The sequence below is a fragment of the Mus pahari genome, chromosome 15 (assembly GCF_900095145.1).
Source record: "Mus pahari chromosome 15, PAHARI_EIJ_v1.1, whole genome shotgun sequence".
Classification (NCBI taxonomy): domain Eukaryota; kingdom Metazoa; phylum Chordata; class Mammalia; order Rodentia; family Muridae; genus Mus; species Mus pahari.
Genome location: NC_034604.1, coordinates 39,491,668 through 39,516,253, shown reverse-complemented (window position 1 = coordinate 39,516,253; position 24,586 = coordinate 39,491,668). Strand labels below are relative to the sequence as shown.

Genomic DNA, 24,586 nt, shown 5'->3' with positions numbered 1-24,586 from the left:
GGAGGAGGAGGAGAAGAAGAAGAAGAAGAAGAAGAAGAAGAAGAAGAAGAAGAAGAAGAAGAAGAAGAAGAAGAAGAAGAAGAAGAAGAAGAAGAAATCACACTCAAAAGGAGTAGACAGCAAGAAATAGTCAAATCCAAGGATGGAATCAATAAAAGAAAAAGGAAAAGATCACAAAGAATCAATGAAACAGAGTTGGTTCTTTGAGAAAAATCAATAAGCTTGACAAAACCTTTTCCAAATTAGCTAAAAGGCTGGAAGAAAAGATCAAAATTAGAGGCAAAGCGGGCGATAACAACACATACTGAGGAGATCCAGGGAATCATAAGGACACGATTTAAAACCCTGTACTCCAACAAACTGGAAAACCTAAAAGACATAAACAATTTCTTTATATATACCACCAACCAAAGTTAAATCAAGACTAGGTAAACAATTTAAATAGACCTATAACCCCTCATGTAATAGAAGAAGTAATTAAGAGTCTCCCAACCAAACACATCCTAGGGTCAGATGGATTCAGTGCAGAATTCTCCATACCTTCAAAGAATTAATGACAATACTCCACAAATTATCCCACAATCAAAATAAAAGGAACATTGCCTAATTCTTTTTAAGAGGCCACAGTTACCCTAATACATAAACCATGTAAAGACCCAACCAAGAAGGAGAATTATAGATCTATTTCTTTTATAAACAAAGGTGGAAAGATTCTCAATAAACTAATTGCAAACCAAATCCAAGAACATACCAAAACTATTTATTCACCATTTTTTAAGTAGGCATCATCCAGGGATTCAGGGGTGGATCAACATATGTAAATTGATAAATGTAAAGCACCATATAAACACACTCAAAGACAGAAACAACATGTAGAAATGGCCTTTGATAATATCCACTTCCTTTTCATGATAATAGTCCTGGAGAGGGTAGCAATTCAAGGGACATATCTCAACATAATGAAAGCAATTTACAGGAAGACCTCAACCAACACATATCCTCAAAATCCAGCAGTACTGATGCACATATGAACTCACAGAGACTGTGACAGCAGTCTCTGCATGCATTTCTGTGGCACAGTTTGCTCGAATGGTGCCCGCAGAGTCCAGAAGATGGCTCCAGATTGTCTGGAACTGGAGTCACTGACAGTTGTGGGCCACCCCATCCTGGACCCAGTGTGGGTGTTGGGAACCAAACCAGCATCCTGTGGAAGAGCAGTCGGTGCTTAACCACTGAACCATCCCTCCAGACTCGTGGGTCTTCATCTTCTGTAGCATCATCACACATAAGTAAAAACTATTTGAAAATGTTTTTCAAGCTATTAATAATTGTTTCCAATTATCATTTGTCTGTCTAACTCACTTTCTCTCTATCTTCTGTACCGAACTAATTCCTAATGCAGTGTTGGTGCTCAATCAATATTTATGGAATGAATAAGAAACATTATCTTCTCAGTCAGCCAATTGTTTAACATAAGAGTTAGGTAAGCAGATACAAAATGAATGGCTCTGGCTTGTGGACTTCATCCAGTTAACTTTAATTGAATAATTGAATCAGAGGAAGAGGAATAGATTCCCTCTTTATTTACTAAAATGCTTACATCCACTTCAGCTGCAAGTCAAACAAGTGTTCTTTTCTCATAACTTCTTGACTCAACTTTAAAGCAAAACGATTCATGCTTCCCTTGCGAAGAATTTTCTCTTGAGCAATTTTATATAACGTCTTTCAAAAAATTCAAATAAATTTATAAAAAGAAGTTTAAATGCAGAAATCATTAAACTAAACTTTGTCACACTCATGTTAGATATTCAGTAGGTAGGGATAATTTCAGATCACAGTGCAATGGTTCCATATTACATATAGTTTTTTTTTCTTCCTTAAAACAAAGGAAGAAATAGACTTTTGTTTAGTGTGGTACAAAAATCAGTAGCGTCCGTACCACCTAGGACTTGTCAGAAATAGAAATGTTGTATTCATTCCGGAAGCAGCTCTCTGATGATTCACAGGTATGCTGCTCACTTGAACTTAATCCAGGGCTTTACCTTTTTTTAGGAATTTTAATTGAACTGATATATAATTACACCATTTCTTCCCTACCCTGTCCAACCTCTTCTACCCCCCTTTCCGATCCATGGCCTCTTATTCTTTATTATTGTTCCATACATATGGTAAGTAAATGCAACTTGCTGAGTCCGTTAGTGTTGCCTGCATGTATGTTTTGATATGTGTGTTGTTAGGGCTTTTTATACAACTTGTATAACCATTTAGGGACTCATCTCTGGAGAATACTAATTCTTCTTCTCACAACAGGTTTTATGAGTGCCTGTATCTCTTCATCTAAGGGTAGGTCCCAGGGTTTTGCTTTTAAGGACCCAGTTTGACCTCTAGAAGAAAAGGAGCATTTGCTCCTCCAGAGCCAAGTTCAGATGAAAGGATGGTACCGTCTTGTAATGGGTGTGTCTCTGAGAGAGAGGTGCCGCCCCGTGTCTTACCTGTTGACCATATCCTGTTCCCTTCCTTCCTGAAGTTTTCTACTGGCTGTGTGGTGGATTCTCTCGGAATCCAGACGTTTCTTCTTTCAAAGTGCTCCCCTCCTCACCCCCTTAAATTAGCAAAGGACTTCAGGCTCCAAAACCAACACAAGGAAATCAGAGTCAAATGTTCTCAAATGCTATGAGTCAGAGAATAAAACTTTTCTGTTTTTCTTGAAAAGCATTTCCTTATTTTAAAAAAGCAACTTTTTAAACTTTACTATAGAAAATGCATCTTTGAGTCTACTTCCTGAACTTGAAACAAGTAGGAGTTCTGCTTTTACACATCTGAGCAGACTGCATACAAATGGCTCATCCCTCCTGGGTCTGTCGACCATACCAGCTCTGGTGCTGTGGGAGAATTTCACTAACTTGGAGCAAAATGATTACTGAGCATGAGTAGCTGATGAATGTCATTCCATGCCTCCGTGTTTCTTTTTAAATAGAGATGTAGCTTTGGAAACCTGGACCAACTAACTCTTCTAAAGCTATGTATCCACTGTGTCGATGAGGGAAGTGTAGGACAGTATATTTGAAATACTTGACAAAATATAGTGTTATATTCAGTATCTCCTAGCTAGGCATTCAAATCAATTCTGTGTCCCCACTACCTGCATCTGCCTAAATCATATTTGAGAGCTACCAATTTATTTTAAATATCACCTATATATGGATTTATCCAGTGTTTTTTACTCATCACTGGGTTTTTTTTTTTTTTTTTTTTTTTTGGCCAAGGAACTCTGGTAAGAATTAAGCTAGGTTCTGGCTCCTGAGAAATGTAAAGTCTAAGCACTATGCTTTCCTCATTCTAAAATAAACATACATTTCCTCAGAATTGTAAATATTTTGAAGAACTCAGGGGCTTATGGATAGACAGACTGCTCTGCCAATTAAGTCTGCTCCACAGAGTGACACCGAAGAGTTTTTGTTTGTATTTATGTTTCTCTCTTAGCTACTCAGGTGCATTTTCTCAAGCTGTATTGTCTTGCACATGACTTCACCATCATATGAAAAAATCTGTTTCTTGACATGACAAATGGCAATTCTTTCACTCTGGGAGTATTTCCCACCGATAATCCATTTCTCTGTCTGCCACTGTAGCTGTTTTTAAAAACAACGAATCTACATGTATATGTGTCTTTCGGTTACTCTGGTTGACACAGGCAGTTGGCTTTGCTAGATTTTTTGTGGTGGTGATCTTGGTATTTTAATGAATATGGTTTCATAAATGAAAGCATACTTTTTTTTTTTTTTTTTTAGAAATCAGAAGCCCACAATTAAATTATACTGAAAAATAAATGACTCTTAGACCCTTTAGTTCAAGAAGTCTCTAATACTTCCCCAGCTCTTAGAGACCTTTTAAGGAAAGGCAGATCAGGTGTGATGGTGCACACCTGTAGTCCTAGCTTAAGTGAGAGGAAGCATGGTTTGTATCGGGCTTGTGAGAGTTGATTTAATAATGAGCAAGGGCAACTATTTACCGTTAATGACGGCATCAGGACTGGGGAGATCTTTATGTCAGTAAAGTGCCTGCCTCATAAGCAGACCTGACTTTGGTCCTTAGTCCCCTTGTAAATAAAAGCCTGGTGATATGGTACGCTTTTGTGATCCTAGTGCTAGAGGGAGTTGGTGACAGGGACAGGGTGATCTCTGGAGGTTATAAGTCAGGCAGTCCAGCCAAATTGATGAGCTCTAGACTCGGTGAAAGACTATAAATCAAATAATAGATAGGTAGGTAGGTAGGTAGGTAGGTAGGTAGGTAGGTAGGTAGGTAGATAGATAGATAGATAGATAGATAGATGATAGATAATAGATGATGAGAGATTGATTGATTGATTGATAGATAGTGATAGATGATAGACAGGCAGACAGACAGACAGATAGATGGTGGCAAAGAACAAATGAGATGGCTCAGGAGGTAATGGTGCTTGCCATGCAAGCTTGGTGACTTGAGTTTGATCCTCAGAACCCACTGAAAGGTAGGACAGAACTGACTTCTCGGTAGTCCTCTGGCCTCCACACAGCAGGACCATGATACACATCCCCCCTTGTATCCTACACATCATACACACAATAAAACAAATCAACAAATAAAATGTTAAAATAATGTATGAAGTGACCAAAGAAGACACAAGAGGTGAAATTCTAGTACATATGTGTCCACACATATGAACGCATACAGAGATGCACAAAGAAATGATTGTATTAATTTTTTTCTTCTTAAACAGGTATTTTGAATTATCAGTACACAAACTTTAGGAAACAGCTTCATGGTTGAGAACAGGCTTTGGACTCAGTCAAATGTGGAATTTACATCTTTGTTAGGCATTTGCTAGCTTTCTGATGTTAAGGAAATGTTTTGCCTCTCTGGAATTTAGTTGTCTTCATCTGAAAATGAGACTCACAGCGATTCCTGCATGGAATGTCCGCAGTACAGTGTTCTAAAAATGGATGTGCTTACACTGCGGCTCCCTGGAGCCTCCAACCCCTTCAAGACTTACTCAAATACAGCTAACTCCTACAGTGAAATATCAATAATTGAAATCATTTGACCTTCACCTCGCTATAATTGATTTGCTGCTCTTTCTCCTTAAGATTCATAAGGCTCTGCGGCCTTCCTAGGCATCTTATGATATGCAAATTGTGTGAAATCTTCAATTTGTAAGACCGTGAGTATGAAAGCTCTAATTATATCCTGATTATCCTTCTCCTTTTGATAGTCAGACAATGGCTATAGACTCTCTGAGCATTCTGACTGATGTCCCTTCCCTGATTTTGTGTCTTCATTAGCTTCCACATTGGCCTTGTTGAACACATGTGGACCACATTTACAATTTTCATAGCCATATGCTACAATCCCATTTTTAAATTCCATTTGTGTGGTGAAGGCTTTATGGAAAGCACTGTGCTATACAGTTGTGAATGTGCCTAGGGAAATACACGTTGAGCACAGGACAGTTCTGTCCCTGTCCTTACCACGTGTATGTTCCTTGTTTGCAGTATAACCTTCAATCTCTAGCCATAAATGTCTGCCCTTTTTGGTATTATCAGTCATGAAAACAACTGCTGGTATATTTTTGTTTGTATGTGTTCGAGTGATGACCCATTTGATTAAACAGACATGCCAATTAAGTGTGAAATAATTCTACCAGTATACATTTCATATTATGCAATAAAATGCACTTTCCCAACCAACTCAGAAATTGCAAACTAAGCCCACATGGACGCCAGGAGTCTACTCATTCCACATATGGCCTGTTCTCTGAAGGGATGTGTTTGAGTAGAACACTTTTTTAAAAAAGCTTATTGGCTAAGAGAAAATTTAATTCATATGCTAAAGTATGTCAGGCATCCGAGTTCCAGCATTCAGCTAATCATTATCTTGAATTGTGCGTTTAATCAAGTTCCTTCATTTAATCCAAGCATTTCTCTCAAAACCTAGTGTCCCATTTTAAGGAAGAACCTCACCTCCTATTTCTTTTGGTTAGTACCTACTTTTGTGAGATCTGATGAAGATAGTGAGTGACATGAATCTAATCTGAGCAGTTGAATACCAGGAGGAATCAGGAAGACTGCGTAGACTGTTGCCTTCATTTACATAGCTTTGTCCAAGGGATATTTTCACCATACTTTTGCATCTGTTATTTCCATTTTGCTTTGCTTAAATTAAAAGGGAATGAATGGTATTAAATGAAATGAAAGCATGCATGTGAGTGAACACACACACACACACACACACACACACACATAGTCAGTGCATCACACTGAATTGTATTGGACAGATTCTGCATGTCTGCTTGGTAGGGGAAGCGTGGTTTGCCATACTCTCTTGATCCATAGCCAGCATGTAATAGAGTTTATTTGTTCAGAGCTGGGCATCAGGTGTAATAGAATCATGCATTATGTTTCTTTGACCCTGGCTTTTATATCCCCATAGTTGCTCATTCATTCACTTTGCAGATATAAATTAAAAGTGGAGATGGAAGATTAGATGTGCCTGGGCTCATGTGGGCTATGTGAAATGTAGTTTCTCTCACTCTTAGAACGTAGTGAATCATGACAGAAATATAAATGACCTGTAGCCAAATATTCAACACTTGTGAGATTTCAATTCTGTTGTTGGCTTCCCTAGCAGATGAGGCCTCGCAAACTGACTTCTCTCTTTTTCTTATTACTTGTGCATTCAGATTAGTTAGCAAGGCAAAGCTTTCAAAGAAACACTAGCAATGTATGTTTAGAGTCTTTTATTTGTGAGTTTGACTAATTTTAAGCAGAGTTTCCTACTTAATACAACAAAAATCTCCTCAGGGCTTCCCTTTTCCTCCTTTCCTGCCCCCTTTTTTTCTTCTTTGCATCTTTCTTATCCTGGGCATTTTATAAGACTCGATGATACAAAAATTCCATTTCTTCCAGACACTTGTTGAGGAACAGTGAATGAAAAGCACTTGGCTTTCCAGCTGCCACTGAGACTTTTTATATGACATAATTAAAAGGACATTCTAAATCCAATGTGTGTGGTAGGATTTAGGCTGAATTGAACTATTAAAATGTATCAATATTTGTGTATCCATTCTATTCAGTGGAACAGTCTACTGTGTCTTAATTTAATATCCATAATTTGTTGAACACTATCTCCACAACTACATTCAGTACATGACACACCAAAAAAGGGCATCAGATCTCCCTATAGATGATTGAGAACTATCATGTGGTTGCTGAGAATTGAACTCAGGACCTCTGGAAGAACAGTCAGTGTTCTTAAACACTGAGCTAGTCCTAGTGCATTGTTTGTTTGTTTGTTTTAAGATTTATTTATTTCTATGAGGATTGGTGTTCTGCCTGCACATCTGTGCAAGGGTGCCAGATCCATTGGAACTGGAGTTACAGACAGTTGTGAGCTGCCAGGTGGGTGCTGGGAATGGAACCAGGGTCCTCTGGGAAGGGCAGCCAGTGTTCTTAACCGCTGAGTCATCGCTCCTCTAGTGCATTTTGTTTAAAGATTGTGTGTGTGTGTGTGTGTGTGTGTGCGTGTGCGTGTGCGTGTGTGTGTGTGTGTGTGTGTGTGTGTGTGTGTGTGTATTGACATTGGGCACAGCTCATTGTCTGATAACTCCACAAACCAAGAGTCTATGAGTGTCTTAGTTTGCTTTTTATTGCTGTGATAAAACACCATGACCAAAAGTGTCTTGGGGAAAGGGATTACTTCATCTCACAGAATACAGTCCACCATGAAGGGGATTCTGGGCAAGAACTCACGGCAGGAACCTGGAAGCAGGAACTGAAGCAGAAGCCATGGAGGAGTGTTACTTACTGACTTGTTCAACCTGCTTTTCTATACATTCAGGACCACATGCCCAGAGTGGCATAACCCACAATGATATGGGCCTCCCAAATCAATCAATCATTAATCAAGAAAACACCCCACAGACTTGCCTACAAGCCAATCCCTTGATTGACATTCCCTCTTCTAGCTATGTCTAGATTTGTGTTGAATTGAAAAAAAAACACAAAAGGCAACCAGCCCAATAAGAATTCAGAGAAAGGAGCAAAATTCTTGGAAAAACACAGTGACCAGTCACAGATCTTTGGGCTGACCTCTGAGGGGTGGGGTTTTGATCAAGTGGGGCCAAAGGTAGGAAGATACAAGTCCCAGAGCAGCTCCTATTTTTTTTTTTTAAAGAATATTTTAACTGGGGATATTGATCTATGTCTTTGATCCCAGCACTGGAGAGGCAGAGTACATAGATCTTTGTGGGTTTCAGATCAGCCTGGTGTACATAATTAGTTCCAGGACAGCCAGGAATATTTAGTGAAAGCCTGCCTTGGAAAAACAAAAACAAAAAAACAATGCTGTAATTTTTTTTTTTTGTCTAGTTTTAGCTACCACCTTTGATCCAGGAAGTGGTTTGCTACCAGCCCCCACCCAGCTTCCCTTGCATCCCTGGACAACACACACACACACACACACACACACACACACACACACACACACTTTATTCCTTCACAACTTGCTTTCTTGGTACAATTGCTGGGTGCTGATATCTCCGGCCTGGAAAAGTGTGCCCTTACCAGTTTATTATTTCTGTCTCTCCACCTGCCTAAACTTCAGTGACTAGTCCCATCTAGCCCCTGTCAAATATCCCTGGCCACCCATCTGTAGTGGTGGCCACAGGCCCCAGCCCCTACTCTGAGACCTCACATGGTTGCTGTGTTTGTTTCCCTCCAAAGCATGGCAGAACCCCCTCTCCTTCCTTGTGTCTCCTTTTCCTGCTGGGACCTGGAGTTCTGCCTGTACCTTCGGCCCAACATTTGGCCCCTGGCATTCTTTACTGACAAATCAAGAACCAATTAGGGAACAGGACCTTAGTATCAGAACCATTGCCTTCATTAATTGGTATAATTTTATTGTTCATGGTATTGGGTTCCATGAGGATATTCCCATGCTAGTATATAATACGTTTTGAGTATATGCCCCCTAATAACTCCCTCCTCACCTATCCTCCTTCTCCTGCCCCTTTTCCCTCTTCATTTTCTTCAACAGTTTTGCCTCTTCTTTCATATCAATATATACACATGATTTTATAAATTGTAATTGTAGGTATCTGATATACAGAATATCTAAATGTGACTCCCACAAAGGTCATGACCCACAGGTTGAGAACCACTGCTTTAGAGGTTTTTTTCTGTATTGAATTTCATTCTGTCTAGACTAGTGTATAGCCCTTTTTGTGCACATCCTTGCCAACCCTTATTACTATTTGATTTTGTTTCGTTTTGAGACAGGGTCTCTCTACAGAGCCCTGGCTGTCTTAGAACTTACTAGGTTGTCCTCAAACTCAAAAAGATCCACAATTGGCTACTATTTGTTTGCTAATGACTGACATTCTGACTGGGGCAAGATGAAATGTCAATGTAGTTTTATTACATTGCTCTGATAACTAGTGATGTTGACTATTCCCCTGTGTGTTCATTGGCCATATGTATTTCATCTTTGGAGAGGTGTCTTCTCATTTTATTAGCCTAATTATTGACTGCATGATATCACATCATATTTTTAGCTATTTAAAGTACACCACTTGCATTTACCTGGGTTTACAATGAAGCCTCTCTTTTACAACCAAAGTGATAGGAGTGAATCTCTCCTACGAGGCTATGAACAGATCAAGAATGGGAGTATTATCTTTGCTTCTCTCGAGAGCCTACTGGATGGCTTGTCCCAGGCTCATTCATCCATTGAATCTCCCAGTCATTGACTCATTCTATTCTGGATCCTCTCAATGAATGTTTATTGAACAAGTGGGTGGATAATCTTGTTTTAGAGGCTGTGAAAATCGTGGGGAAATGTCAAGTTGTCTAATGAGAAATTCCATACGTACCTTACAACAAAATACACATGTTTTCATTGTGCATGGTACTGGGTTCCATTGGAAAGGACATATCCATGAGAGTATATAATGTGTCTTGAGCATATGGTCCCCATAAGTCCCCTCCTCCTCTGTTTTCTCTCTTCCGCCGCCTGTTGATACTCTCTGTGAGAAGATCCATGGTTATTGTCCATCTGAAACCAGCATTTCACACAATTCTTTGGATCAAGTCTCAGGTCCTTTGTGTGGTCTCTGAGGCTTTCTGCTTATTCTACTTAATTGCTTATCTGTACACCTTCCCCTCCTGAATTCTTCCCTTCCTGTCCAAGCTCCATCCACATCAGCTTGTAAATAACTCAGCATTTATTCACCTTGTAACAGAACTTTTGCATATGTAGTCCTATGATTTCAATAACCCCATTCCCTGCTCCTCACTTAGTTCATTTCTATACATTTTTATTTATTTTTTAACACATGTGTATGAGTTTTAGAAAGAGATGGTGTGTGTATGTGTGTGTGTGTGTGTATGTGTGTGTGTGTGTGTGTGTGTGTGTGTTTGTATGTGTGTTGCACAAGAATGTAGGTGCTTGAGGAAGCCAGAAGAGAATATTGTATTCCCTAAAGTTGGAGCTACAGGCAGTTGTGAGACATTCCACATATGTTGTGGGAATTGAACTCCAGTTTTTTGGAAGAGCATCAGATATGAGCCACTTCTCTAGCTCCTGCATATCTTTTAGATCTAAGATTACGCATCATTCTTTTTCTTATTTTAATATTTCCAGGTTTTAATTTTACATGTGTACTTCATTTGCCTCTGTCTTTGCATGCAGTGCCCACAGAGGCCAAAAGAGGGTGTCAGACACCCCCCGGGGGTGGAATTTCATATGACTGTGAGCCACCATGTGGGCATGGAATTGGAGGAGGGCCTCTCTGGAAGAACAGTCCGTGCTCTTAACTGCAGAGCCATTTCTCCAGTCTGTCAGGGCTGTTTCTTAGGCCAGGTAGTGGTGGTACATGTATTTCTCTTGAAAAACAAAACAAGAAGTATTCCTTGATTTCTTAACTTAGCTAGTTTAGAGAAACTATTGCTGATCTTCAGAGACCACACTGCAAGTGTCATCTCATGTTTATTTTTATGATTGAGTGATGTGTCAAGTATCTGTTACTGCAGTGAGATTGTGTGATGAGGCACCAATAGAGTGGAGTGGCACTCAACAGTAAGTGTTTGCTGATGACCTATCTGGGGTCAGTTGTAGCCTATCAGGGCAACTATTATTCTTAGCTACCATGGATGTGGACTCATTCATATCCCTAAAGATAAACTGGCTGATGGTTGATCTAATAGGGAGAGAGGAGCAACAGATTCACAAGTCTCATGTTCAGAAGGCTAGATCAGCCAGATTCTCATGGTAGTGGCAGATGTGTAAGGAAAAACATTAAAAAAAAACACCCAAGAGGAGGTAAACCATACTTATGAGTTATGTTATGCACTGAAGTCTGAGTTCTGAGAAAAGGCCTTTACATGGCCATTTTTGCATATAAGACAGAAAGTTCACATGAAGACAATGATGACATACCTCTTTGTAGTTGTCATTATACATTTAGTGCCTAGCATGATGTTTGGCCTATAGTGAATAATAACTATTTCTTGGACAAATAAGGATGGAATATAAAATAACATTAATTTGATACTTTTGTCTCAATCATTTAAAGAAATGGTCAATTTAAAAAATTTCCATTGGATTGAGCGTGGGGTTCCCCAGTGGAGGAGCTGGAGAATGGACTGAAGGAGCTGAGGGGGTTTGCAGATCTATGGAGGGAGCAACAGTGTCAACTGGCCAGACCCCCCTGAGCTTCCAGTGACTGGACCACCAACGAAAGAGTATACATGGAGGGACCCATGGCTCCAGCTGCATAAGTGGCAGAGGATGATGGCCTTGTTGAACATCAGTGGGAGGAGACACCTTTGGGCCTGAGGGTACTCGATGCCCCAGTGTAGGGTAATACCAGGACAGGAAGATGGGAATGAGTGGGTAGGTGGGTGGGGGAGCACACTCATAGAGGTGGGGGGGTTGAGGGTGGGATAATGTGTTTTCAAAGGGGAGACCTGGAAAGGGGAAAACATTTGAAATATAAATAAAGAAAACATCCAATAAAAAAGAAAAAAATTCACAAAAAAAAAACTACCTATAGATTTAAAACAATCCCATCAAAAGTCCAATGACATTTGTCACAGAACTAGAAAAAAAAGTTTCTTGTTTGTAAACCTCTTTGTGAACTTGAGTTAGCTCTTATTCCCATATGATATAGCTCTGCTACCGTGTTCATCATTTTTGTATAATGACAAAAGTGCCTTAAAAGAAAGAAGGAGTATTTTGGCTTCAAGGACTTGGTCTGACATGGTACAGCAGCTCAGATCACAGCAGTGGGAGCACAGCTCAGATCATAGCAGTGGGAGCACAGCTCAGATCACAGCAGTGGGAGCACAGCTCAGATCANAGCAGTGGGAGCACAGCTCAGATCACAGCAGTGGGAGCACAGCTCAGATCACAGCAGTGGGAGTATGTGTCAGAGGCTCTTCCCCTTGGAGTAGACCAGGAAGCAGAGGGAAGCGGGGCCAGGGATTGGCTGCAGTCTTCCATGGCCTAACCTAGAGACATCTCGCTAGCCTGTACCTCCTGAGACATCCAGGATCTCCTCAAACAGTACTACCAGCTGGGGAAGAAGCAATCAAGATGTGCACTAAAATACCCTAATGCCACCAGAGCTAGCAATGTGGAAAATAATATCGATTGGGCTTTCTGAGTAAGGGGGCAAATTTTTGTATGTTGGAAGTGTGGGAAGAAAACAAAATAATGAAATAAAATAAATAAAAAGCTAAAGTTTTCAAATGTTTATTATGGTTTAGTTGTTAAGTACAGCTCCCCATTCTTGTTTGTTGAAGCTTTAGTCTCTATATTGTAGGTCCAATCATTCACAGATGGGTAATTTTTGTGAGGGCTCTAGAATGATCCACTGACTGGCAGCTACAGGAGTGTGTGTGTGTGTGTGTGTGTGTGTGTGTGTGTGTGCGCGCGCGCGCGCGCGTGCGTGCGTGCCCTGGTTGGAGAAGATTTGTCACTGGGGACTTGAAGAGACTATCTAGCCCCGAGACTCTTCCCTTACCTCTCTTGACCTCTTGCTTGTAATGCTATGAGTAGTCCCTGCCATGCTCTCTGTTGCCATGGTATTCTGCCTAACCATAGCCCAGATCCACAGAGCCACGATGCTTGAACTAAACCATGGAAACCCTGAGCTAAAATAAATCTTTCCTCCTTTAAATTGTTTCTCTGGTATCTGTTGCAGTGATGAAAAAAATCTAACATGCAAAACGTCTCTTCAAACTTTCCCTCGAGCCAAAGGGGCTATCATTAGCTACACGGCTGTCCCAGAATGCCACAGATTGGGGAAACTTAGAAGGAACAGAAATCTGCTTCTCAGAGTTCTCGAGACTTGGAAGTGCAAGATCAAGTTGCCAGTAGGACTGGTGCCTATCGCAGACCACTGTGTTACCACATCCCCTGAAGGGGGAAATGCTGTAAACACCCAATGGAAAAATCAGACAAGCAGAAAGAGTTTCCCTTTAAGTCCAAAGCCTTCTTACATAGGCAGCAGTCTTATTTGTGACTTCAGAGCGCCACTAAAGCCATACTTCTTAATGCCGTTGCATAGAGGGTTAAGTTTCAACGTGAGCTTTTGAGAGGACTCTGCCACGGTAGCCTTGCAGATGGGAGGGTTACGAGGCGTCTGGCAGTATTTTTAAAGAGCTTCACTCCTCATAACTGAAGAAATCAAAGTGAGCAGTTTAGAACATGACAGCTAAGTCATGGATCACGAAAGCCTAAAGGCCAGTGAGAATTTGAAATATAGGCAGGCAGAAAGGAACAAAGGACGGAGGGGAGGGCGAGTAAAGGAAAGGAGGAAGGAAGAAAGGAAGGAGAAAAGAGGCATTTCCTAGAACAGGACAGTAAATGAGTTGTATGTTCAAAAAGCTATAAAGAAGCTGAAAGATGCTGATTCAAATATCATTAGGAAGTTCTATGAAAATATTGTAACTTAATTAGAATATGTACTTGGCAATTTTGGTTAAAAAATTATTCTTTGATTCTGTCTCAATTTAAAAAAAAAATGGGGGCCAGGCATGATGGCATGTGGTGTTCAAATGGGAGAGAGAGAGAGAAGTGGGGCAGCTTGAACATTATGAAGAGAGATGGAACTGGAGACTAAGGCTGGAAAGGGTTCCATCTCTCTTCATAATGTTCAAATAAATAAAGCCTATTTACATTAGATCAATTTTAAAAAAGAAAAGAAAAGAAAAAGCCAGGTAGTGGTGGCACACCCCTTTAATTCCAACCCTCAAGCAACAGAGGCAGGCATATCTCTGAGGAGGAGGCCAAAGAGAGTTCAGGACAGCAAGGGCTACACAGAAAAATCCTGTCTAAAAAAACTAAGAGAGGGGGTGGGGAAGAAGAAGGAAGAGGAGGAGGAGGAAGGGGAGGAGAAGGAGAGAAAAAATATGTAGTAATAAATTTAATGAGAGACATATAAAACTGTTTTAAAACAGTTTCATGAAAGCAAAGTCCCCATACGTGGGTCAGCAGGCTTAATATTAAGAGGTAAATGTCTCCAAATTCTGGCCTCTTTACATACCAGCAGCTTGATTCCAATATTCATGTTGAAACATGAGAGGCTTGGAACAGCCAAAACGACCCTGAAACAGAACAATGTCAGGCAATACTTTCTGTTTTTAAAACAGAAAACAACAACAAAAATACCCCAAATTAATTAAGATCATGAAATATTGGCACAAAGATAGGCATAGAGACATATGGGATAGATTTACAACTCTATAAATAAACATACTTATGGTCAATTGGTTTTGACAAGGGTGCCAAAAACAATTTAGTGTGAGAAAAGAGTAACCGTTTCAATAAATAATGACAGAATAACTGGATAATTTTTAAAAAAATAAAGTGTGGGAAGCTGAGAATATATTTCAGCGACAGAGAGTAGGCTACCATGCACAAGACCCTGGGTTTGAGCCGTAGCAATGCTAACAAACAGGCAGAGACACACAGACATGCGCGCGCGCGTGCACACACACACACACACACACACACACAGACCCTAAAAATGTAATTCAACATGGATTACTATCCTCGTCATAAAATGCAACACCGTAAAGCTATTAGGAGAAAAAACAAGCTATGTGATCTTACATTAGGCAATAGTTTATTGACTGTTACAACAAAAGCATAGTGACTTTCTTTTCCCTGTAACAAAATGTCTGACAGAAACAAATATGGGGAAAGGACTTAGGCTCACGGTTTCAGAAATCTCAGTCCATCCATAATCATGGGCTCTGCTGGTTCTGAGCTCGTGGGAAGGCAGAAAATCATGGCAACAGAACCCTGTGCCAGAAGAGGAGACTGATCCTGTCATGATGGACAGGAAGCAGAGAGAGAGAGCTGAAGAGAAAGAAAGATATGAACAAGTTAGCCTGGGGTATGCATTCCAAAGGCATATACCGAGGGATTCATCGCCTCCAAGCTAGCCTACCTTCTGTAGTTCTTCCCCCTCATAAGTCTATTCAGATTCTGTACCCACCAGTGGATTAAACACTTAGGCCATAACCCTCATGTTCTAACCCTCTCTAGAAACACCCTCACAGACAGATGTAAAGTCTGTGCTGGGCTGGAATAATTTTCTAGGTGTCTCTCAACCCAATCGAGTTGATGAGCAAGATGAACTGTCACAGTAAGAACATTTAGGTAAACTGGGCTTCATCAGCATTTAAATATTTTATTCTTCAATGATCTCTGTGAAGAGGAAAGAAAGACAATCTGTGGAAGAGGGAAGAAGTGAAGGTTTGTAAGTGATAAAGGTCCAATCTCCAGGACATACCAAACAAACAAACAAACAAATAAATAATAAAATAAAAGGCAACCCAATTTAAAATATTTTGGGCTGTAGCTGTAGCTCACTGAGGCCCTGGGTTCTGAAGAGAAGATATGAGTGGCCAATAAGGACATGTTGTTCAGTATTATCAGTACTCATAGCAAAACTAATAAAAAACATTTGGCTATAATTTAAAAAGAAATACTGATAATAATGTCAAAGAAATTAAAACACAAACATTGCTAGTGGGATTTTTTTAAAAACAGGCAACCATCTTGGAAAGTAGTTTGTTAAAGTGTGAAACAAAAAGTTGCCCCATTACCATGTAATTCTTCTTCCAAGTGCACACCCCCCCCCCAAGGGAACTGAAAGCATACATCTACAGAAAAACTTGCTAACATGTATTTCTAGAAGCACTGTGAGACCAGTCAGGAAGTGGGAGTTACTCACATGTGCATAAGCTGGTAAGGAGATAAAGAAACCATGATGCGCACCTAAGAGTATGGCAAGAAGAAGGCCTGAGCTGTGAATATACACACCAACCTGAGTGAACCTCTGCAGCTCACTGAGTGGAAGCAGCCAGATACAGACCCGCGTGGGTTGTCTTTCCATGAAATGTCCAAATAGCAAGCTCACAGCAACGCAGCTGTAGACATTCATTCTGTCTCACCGTCGTGGTTGGAACACGGTCCAGGAGTGGAGTTATGTGAGGAGAATTCTGAGTGCTTGTGAGCACACTCTGAGAACACAAGAACCTTGTGAGCTCAGTTTCTTCAAAACTTGGAATGTGTTTTTAATGCTCCTCCCAGATGTAACAGATAGGACTGAGTTTGCTTCTTATTAGTCATTATTTCTTGCTGTTGTTATTCAATTAAATGTTTAAACTACCATCTACATATGTCTATGGAAAGACATTTTTGTCCTGTACAGCTTTGTCCTTGTCGTTGCACTCGGCTTGAACTCATGAGAATATTACTCAGCTGTTCTTTCTTAACCCCCAGAGTATAAACTGTCCGAAGTTCTGAGTAAGGCTGGCTATTCCATGAGACTTTAGTCCGCCTAATTTACTGGCTCCATTCTCCCAGGTCCCACAGTCTCTGGAGCCATGACACCTCCTTTCAATACCCCATCCCTCACTTCTATTTTCTTCTCCAGTGTTGGAGATGAAACTCAGAGCTGCCACTTCTATTTTTTGTTTTGTTTTGTTTTGTTTTGTTTTGTTTTGTTTTGTTTTGTTTTGTTTTGTTTTGTGAGACAAGGTTTCTCTGTATATCCCTGGATGTCCTGGAACTCACTTTGTCAACCAGGCTGGTCTCGAACTCAAAAATCTGCCTCCTGAGTGCTGGGATTAAAGGCGTGCACCACCACACCCGGCTTAGGGCTGCCACTTCTAATCAAGTGCTGTGCTTTTGAATTATCTTTTAAATTTTGAATGTATTAAATATTTTTGGCACACAAATTATATTTTAACAAAATATTAAAATATAACTTACAGCAAAACATGATACACTTTGGAGAAAAATACCTGTGCTAGAGTACATGAAATGATTTAGTCTTGAATCATATCATTCAGTTAGTTATTAAAACAACACTTGGGAGATGCTGTATAAAGCAGAGGGAGAGGGAAGGGTTTAAATGGCTGGAAGAGAAGGGGAACAATTGGAAATTACTACAATTATAGACTCCATTGTAGGCTTAGCTTATTCAAAACCTACTTTTAATAAGGGTTCTCAATTGCGTCGACCCCTCTCTCCTCTTTTCTAGAAAACTGTCCAAAGGCAGGGGAGAAAAGATGGTAAAGAGGACAAGGGGATGTGGACCTGTTTAGAAGTAGTTCTTTGGGGCAATTCCATTCTTCATCAGTCAGGATAACAGCAGTGAACAGTATTAGGATACCAACCAGGAATCAACAGTGATGGCATGATCCAGCAGAAACCACCAGTCCTCTGCCTCCGGACTGGCATGAATCAGCAGGAATGACCAGGACCAGCTGGAATGCCTTTAGAAGTTCTCTGCCACGCCTTTCTCAACAAAGTGAAGATCAGCGAAAGACTGACGACCAACAAGTGCCTCAAAGCTAGCTATGCAAGCACTCTGTCACTGTCCATTGAGTCCTATTTAGACTCTCTCCAAACATCACACGCCCTTCTACTGGTCAGCAAAACACCATGTGAGTCTGCATCACAGGACAAGACGAAAAGCTTCCATTGCACTCCATTTACAGAAAGTGTCATTAAAGTTAGCTTTTAAAAAGATGTTATTACATTTCCTTCTTTCTTCCAACCATGCGGACCAGAGGATGAAACTTGGGTCATCCACCACAATGGCAGTTACCTTTCCTAGGTAAGCTTCCGTGCCAGCCTTGAAGTTGGATTTGGGTGGAAAGGAACAAATTCAGTTTGTACATGATTTTATGGTGATGATACTCAATGAAACTGTTCAGTATTCACATAAAAAGATATTGGCTTTAAGGTATAGCTGAACAACGAAAACAAAACACAAGGGCACAAGGAAGGGTAATGGCAGAAAATTCCAGTTTGAAAGCATTTGCTTAGAGGGGCAAGCATGATCTCTTGACAGCTGTGCAAACCAATTAAGAAACCCTGGGAGAAGGGAAGAGCCTATTCCTTGCATCTCAGTGTGTGCCTGTAGGAAGCCCTCACCACTGAAGTCTATTACTGAACACTGTGTGGTCTCAGAGCCAGGAAAAGTAGCTTTCTTTTGTGCCAGACCCTCCTTCCTCATCTCATTTTGGTACAATGCCACATTAGCTTTCATCTTTTGTCATTAGTTATGTAAGGCACACAGATTACTTCTTTGTCCTTCGCCCTTTACGGTGCTAGAGATCAGAAGCCAGTACACTGAACCTGCTCGGTGAGTTCTCTTATCTGATCACCATCCCCAGCTCCCATCTGTCTGTGCTCCCTTTTAGCTATTGCTGTAATGCATTCTAGCTAAAGGAGCAATGGGACAGTTCTGTTTTAGCCCACAGGGCTCCAGAAATAACAGTGGCAGGCATTTTGGAATTCATTTAATTTCAGAATATTCTCGAAATTTTACTAGATCTATCTTTCCACATCTACTTAATACGTATTTTTGTTTTCCACTGACATAGGCAGGTACTCTTAGGATGACTTAAAGCTCACCTTTTAAAAAAATTTGTCCCTGGGGGAGGGGGGCTTCCAAATCTCTAATTTGCACTGATCAGTTTTCCCTCCATGGAGAAAAATCTGATATATTTTAAAGAGATCTGGAGTACAGCAGAGTCAAGGAAAGGTTCTCAGGCCATTGATAATGACAGGGATACCTATTTGGTTTCTTAAAAAAAAAAAATCTCACTAGGGTAATTTTCAAAACATCCCACAATGAGGTAGCAAAACTCAAATTGGAATTTCCCACTGATAATGGCAGGGGTGCTGTTGGCAAATGACTCTAGGTAATCGGAATGTGTGGGTCGGGTGTGAGGCAGCCCATGCAAGCCATCAGGGAGCACACTAGAGCCTGCTCTCCTCGGATTTGTTTGCAGTTGGAAAAAAAAAAAAGTTAAGATTTTTGTTTGTTTGTTCTCTGTGTAAGATTTAATCCGAAAATAGTTTTCAGATACTTGTCTTCTTAGAAATTTCAAACACTGACCAACCTAATTATGTAGGGCATTCCAGCTATGTCTCAGCAGTAAACCACTGACTGAGCCTAAAGCAGGGTAGCGCACCGAAGGAGCCTGGCCAAATGGGCAGGGTTCACTATCACTTGGGCTTAGGGTAGTATGCGTCTCAAAGTTACCTTCAAGCACCTTTTCACATTTTTCCATCTTTGATCCATCTGTGCCACTTAAATGATTTCTCTTCTGGAGGTCACTAGTGATCTTTAGAAGCAAACGTTTCATTGTCAACTCTGCTAGCCTTTCAGTAGCATCATACCAAGCTCGCCACCCTTCTAGAAGGAGCCTCTCCACATCCATGCTGTCACTCAGCAGCTGGTTTGGTCCTCTCTGAGTTTTCATCCTTGATCTTGTTGGATTCTTTTTTTTATTACTAATTAATTAATTTTTTTATTTATTTACATCCCAAATGTTGCCCCCTCCCAATCCTCCCTTGCAAAACTCTTCCTTCTTCTCCAATTATTAAAATAAAGGACATCTTGTTTTAACTAGCCCGGAAATATGGCAGTGTCTCTGTGGTGTGTCTTGGGACTGAGCTCTGCACTCCATATTCTCTCCCTGGGTGACTTCATATATCTTCATGGCTTTCAGCATCAACTATAAAACTTATGTTGGAGAAGGCCAAATCATCACCATGCCCCCCAACTGTTCCTGACCCCAAGATTCAGATGTCCAACTGTAGTTGACATCTCCCTATGTGCTTGCTGAATAGGAAGTTCACTTTTACTTATTTATTTACTTAACTCTTTGTCATTATCAGGCTTGAACCCACAGTCTCACACATGCTGGGCAAATGCGCTACCACTAAGATCTCTCCCCAGCCCCAGAAACTCAAATTTAATACATCTAAAACAGACTCCTTAGTTCCTTAAAACCATTCTCTCTTGGTTTAGTCTCCAAACCGGTAGTCATCCACGACTTTCTCTCTGTGTCCTATGACCTATATATCCAAGCATTCATGAAGGCCTAGCCAATTTTACCTAAAACCTACATCTCAAATCTACCCAGTTCTTACCATCTTGATTGATTTCCCCCAAGTCATAAGCACCCCTGATCTGCAACAGACTTCTCTAGTTTCTTCTTCTGCTTACGAGCGCTAGAACCTATTCTTGGCACAGAAGGCAGAGACAGCCCACACGAACATGTTTGTTAGGAAGATTTTCAAAGACGTATAACAGGACAGAGTATCTGTCACTCAGCTTTAACGGTTACTAGTTAAGCTATGTCAGTTTGTTTCATCGGTAACTCATCCATTCCCTGCTTTCTGTAGTTGACAAAAAATGCCAGACCTCTTATTTCCTCCTTAAGTATTTCAATATATATTTTTAAAAGGACACTTTATAAAAAAGAAAAATAAGAAAGAAAAAAAGAAAAAAAAGGACACTTTATAATGTGACCACATGATGATTAATATATCTGAAATTAATACTCTTTCTATTATTTCATGCATTGCTATATTTTACCTGTGTGTTTGTCTGTGTAATGTATTCTGTGCCTGCTGCCTGTGGTGGCCAGAAGAGGGCATTGGATTCTCTGGAATGGAGCTAGAGTTGTTTGTGAACTGCCTTTGTGGGTGCTAGAAATTGAACATGAATCTTCTGGAAAAGCGGCCAGCACCCTTGACCACTGAGCCATCACTCCAACCCAAATAATTTCTTAAAATAATTGAATAGATTAAAAGTATGTTTCTGAGCCATTGCAGTACATTGAGCTCCATAGAGACAGCGCCGGGGCAAGCGCGAGCCGGACGGGCACTGGGCAACTCTGTGCCTCGCGGAGGAAAATCAACTAAACATGGGCAAAGGAGATCCTAAGAAGCCGAGAGGCAAAATGTCCTCATATGCATTCTTTGTGCAAACCTGCCGGGAGGAGCACAAGAAGAAGCACCCGGATGCTTCTGTCAACTTCTCAGAGTTCTCCAAGAAGTGCTCAGAGAGGTGGAAGACCATGTCTGCTAAAGAAAAGGGGAAATTTGAAGATATGGCAAAGGCTGACAAGGCTCGTTATGAAAGAGAAATGAAAACCTACATCCCCCCCCAAAGGGGAGACCAAAAAGAAGTTCAAGGACCCCAATGCACCCAAGAGGCCTCCTTCGGCCTTCTTCTTGTTCTGTTCTGAGTACCGCCCCAAAATCAAAGGAGAGCATCCTGGCTTATCCATTGGTGATGTTGCAAAGAAACCAGGAGAGATGTGGAACAACACTGCAGCAGATGACAAGCAGCCCTATGAGAAGAAGGCTGCCAAGCTGAAGGAGAAGTATGAGAAGGATATTGCTGCCTACAGAGCTAAAGGAAAACCTGATGCAGCGAAAAAGGGGGTGGTCAAGGCTGAAAAGAGCAAGAAAAAGAAGGAAGAGGAAGATGATGAGGAGGATGAAGAGGATGAGGAAGAGGAGGAAGAAGAGGAAGATGAAGATGAAGAAGAAGATGATGATGATGAATAAGTTGGTTCTAGCGCAGTTTTTTTTCTTGTCTATAAAGCATTTAACCCCCCTGTACACAACTCACTCCTTTTAAAGAAAAAAATTGAAATGTAAGGCTGTGTAAGATTTGTTTTTAAACTGTACAGTGTCTTTTTTTGTATAGTTAACACACTACCGAATGTGTCTTTAGATAGCCCTGTCCTGGTGGTATTTTCAATAGCCACTAACCTTGCCTGGTACAGTCTGGGGGTTGTAAATTGGCATGGAAATTTAAAGCAGGTTCTTGTTGGTGCACAGCACAAATTAGTTATATATGGGGACAGTAGTTTGGTTTTTTTATTTTGTTTTTGTTTTTCCTTTCGGTTTTATTTTTGGGTTTTATTTTTTCCATCTTCAGTTGTCTCTGATGCAGCTTATACGAAGATAATTGTTCTGTTAACTGAATACCACTCTGTAATTGCAAAAAAAAAAAAAATGCGGCTGTTTTGTTGACATTCTGAATGCTTCTAAGTAAATACGATTTAAAAAAAAAAAGTATGTTTCTGAATGTAAATATAATTTTAATTTGTGCCATTTTTGAGCTATCTTCTTAGGCACTTGATTATTCTACCTCAGCCTCCAAAATTATCAGATTAAAGTTGTGTGGATTGTGTGCCCCCCACAACTGGCTTCAATGTCATAAATTTTCTGGCTCATCATTTTCACAGTTTAGGTGAACATCCCAATAAAGTGCACATATTGCAACTGGCTATGTGCTTCTGTGTCTCCATGAAATTCTGTAGAGTTCTACCTCTTTTGATCTCTCACTTGCTTACCTGTTTTCTTCCTTGTAATTTATTTGTTGAAGGAAGTGGGGTTGGCTTTGGTCCTGGAGAATGATAGTCTACACATTACCTATTGCATTTCTGTTCATAACACAGTTTTTCCCCTCACATTAAAACTGCTAATATTGCCTGATTGGTGGCAATATTTTCTTCAACTGTCATGTCTCTGTCTTTTCTTAATGTTAGTAGTACTATGTTAAATGTTAGGATCTATGAAATTAGTCTATTAAAATGGGAATAGTATATTAATTCTCCTGCATGTATAATAGCAAAGAGGAATTTTTTTGACTTCACTTTCATGTTATTCAGTGATGACCTCTGTAAAGGAATGACTCATTGGTGGTGTGAATGAGAATGGTCCTTACAGGATGTTTGAGTACGTTTTCTCCATTTGGTGGAACTGTTTGGAAAGGATTAGGAGGTGTGGCCTTGCAATTGTATCACTGAGGTCAGGCTTTGTGGTTTCAAGACCCATGCCATTCCTGATGCTCTATTTCTGTTTCCTGCTTGTGGATCAAGATGTGAGCTCTCAACTGTTCTGGTTACCAGGCCCCTATGTCACCATCATGGGCTCCACCCCTCTGACACTGTGAGCCCAATTAAATGCTTTTGTTCATAAGTTGCCTTGGTCATGGTGTCTTATCACAGTCGTGGGAAACAAACTAATACATCAACTACTTTTGAAAGTGTAAACTGTACAACTAAAAATTATGAATTAGGTCTTGTGTCTACCCTGCTGAGCATGCTCTGTACTGACTATTACCAACTTCTTCCATTGATGTTTTCCATCATGTTTCACCACACTGCCTACCTTTAACTGACAGTTGAAACTTACTAACATAGAGGGTCACAATGTTTCCTAGCCTAGCCTTGAACTCACTCTTACTGCAGGGGCATGTTAATTTCTGGGAGGACAGGTATACACTGTAGTCCACTATGTCTGAATGTCCTATGGCATTTCCTTTTGGTGTTCCCCTGCCTGGTCAGGACATTTCTACCTCAGCTGCCAATCAAAACAATCCCCTACAGACGTACCCAGAGGCCACTCTGCTCCAGGGAGTTCACCACTGACACTTGCTTTCCAGTTGATTCCAGGTTGTGTCAAGATGACAGTTAAAACTGACCAGTATACCTTCTTTTTCACCAGAATTTCTGCCTACTCTCTGTATGGATTCTCTTGCATGTGCCTTTATCCATTGCCTCTACATAATGCAGTAGCCTTTCCTGGTCTGTAACAGTTTAATTAGCTTGTCCACTTTCTACTTTCAACTTACCCCACCTACTGCTACCAGGCAGTGACAGAGTCACCTCTTGTGTGGGGGTAAATACTGAGGCCACGCCTGTGAAGAAAATCTCATACAGGTGGTAATATCATCCTTAGAAATATTCTCTAGACTCAGAGCTGGAGAGTTATATCGGCAGTTAAGAGCACTAGCTGTTCTTCCCTGGGACCTAGGTTCAATTCCGAGCATCCATATGGCAGTTCACAGCTGCATATAAATCCAGCTCCAGGGAATTCAAGACATATACATGTAGCCAGAAAACTCATACACATACAACAAAAGAAAAAGGAAAGGAAATGTCCTCTGGAGTATAGAATATCCCATTTCTTAGTATAGTTAACATTGCTAGCTTTTCATCTTCTTTAGAAGCAAATTATGTTTTCACTTGGCTAGAGAGTAAATAAAGGCTTCCATTTGGCTTTGGTAGCTGTACTGGCTGGTTTTGTGTGTCAACTTGACATAAGCTGGAGTTATCACAGAGAAAGGAGCCTCCCTTGAGGAAGTGCCTCCATGAGATCCAGTTGTAAGGAGTTTTTCAATTAGTGATCAAGGGTGGGAGGGCCCATT

General features: G+C 40.6%; 1 protein-coding gene and 1 pseudogene across 1 annotated transcript in view; both read left to right on the top strand.

The window, feature by feature from the left end:
* Positions 1-24,586, top strand: part of Mcc (MCC regulator of WNT signaling pathway) — a 279,992-nt gene that overhangs the window by 26,922 nt on the left and 228,484 nt on the right. The gene's annotated exons all lie outside the window — the stretch shown is intronic.
* On the top strand, positions 21,285-21,933 carry LOC110333033 (annotated as a pseudogene).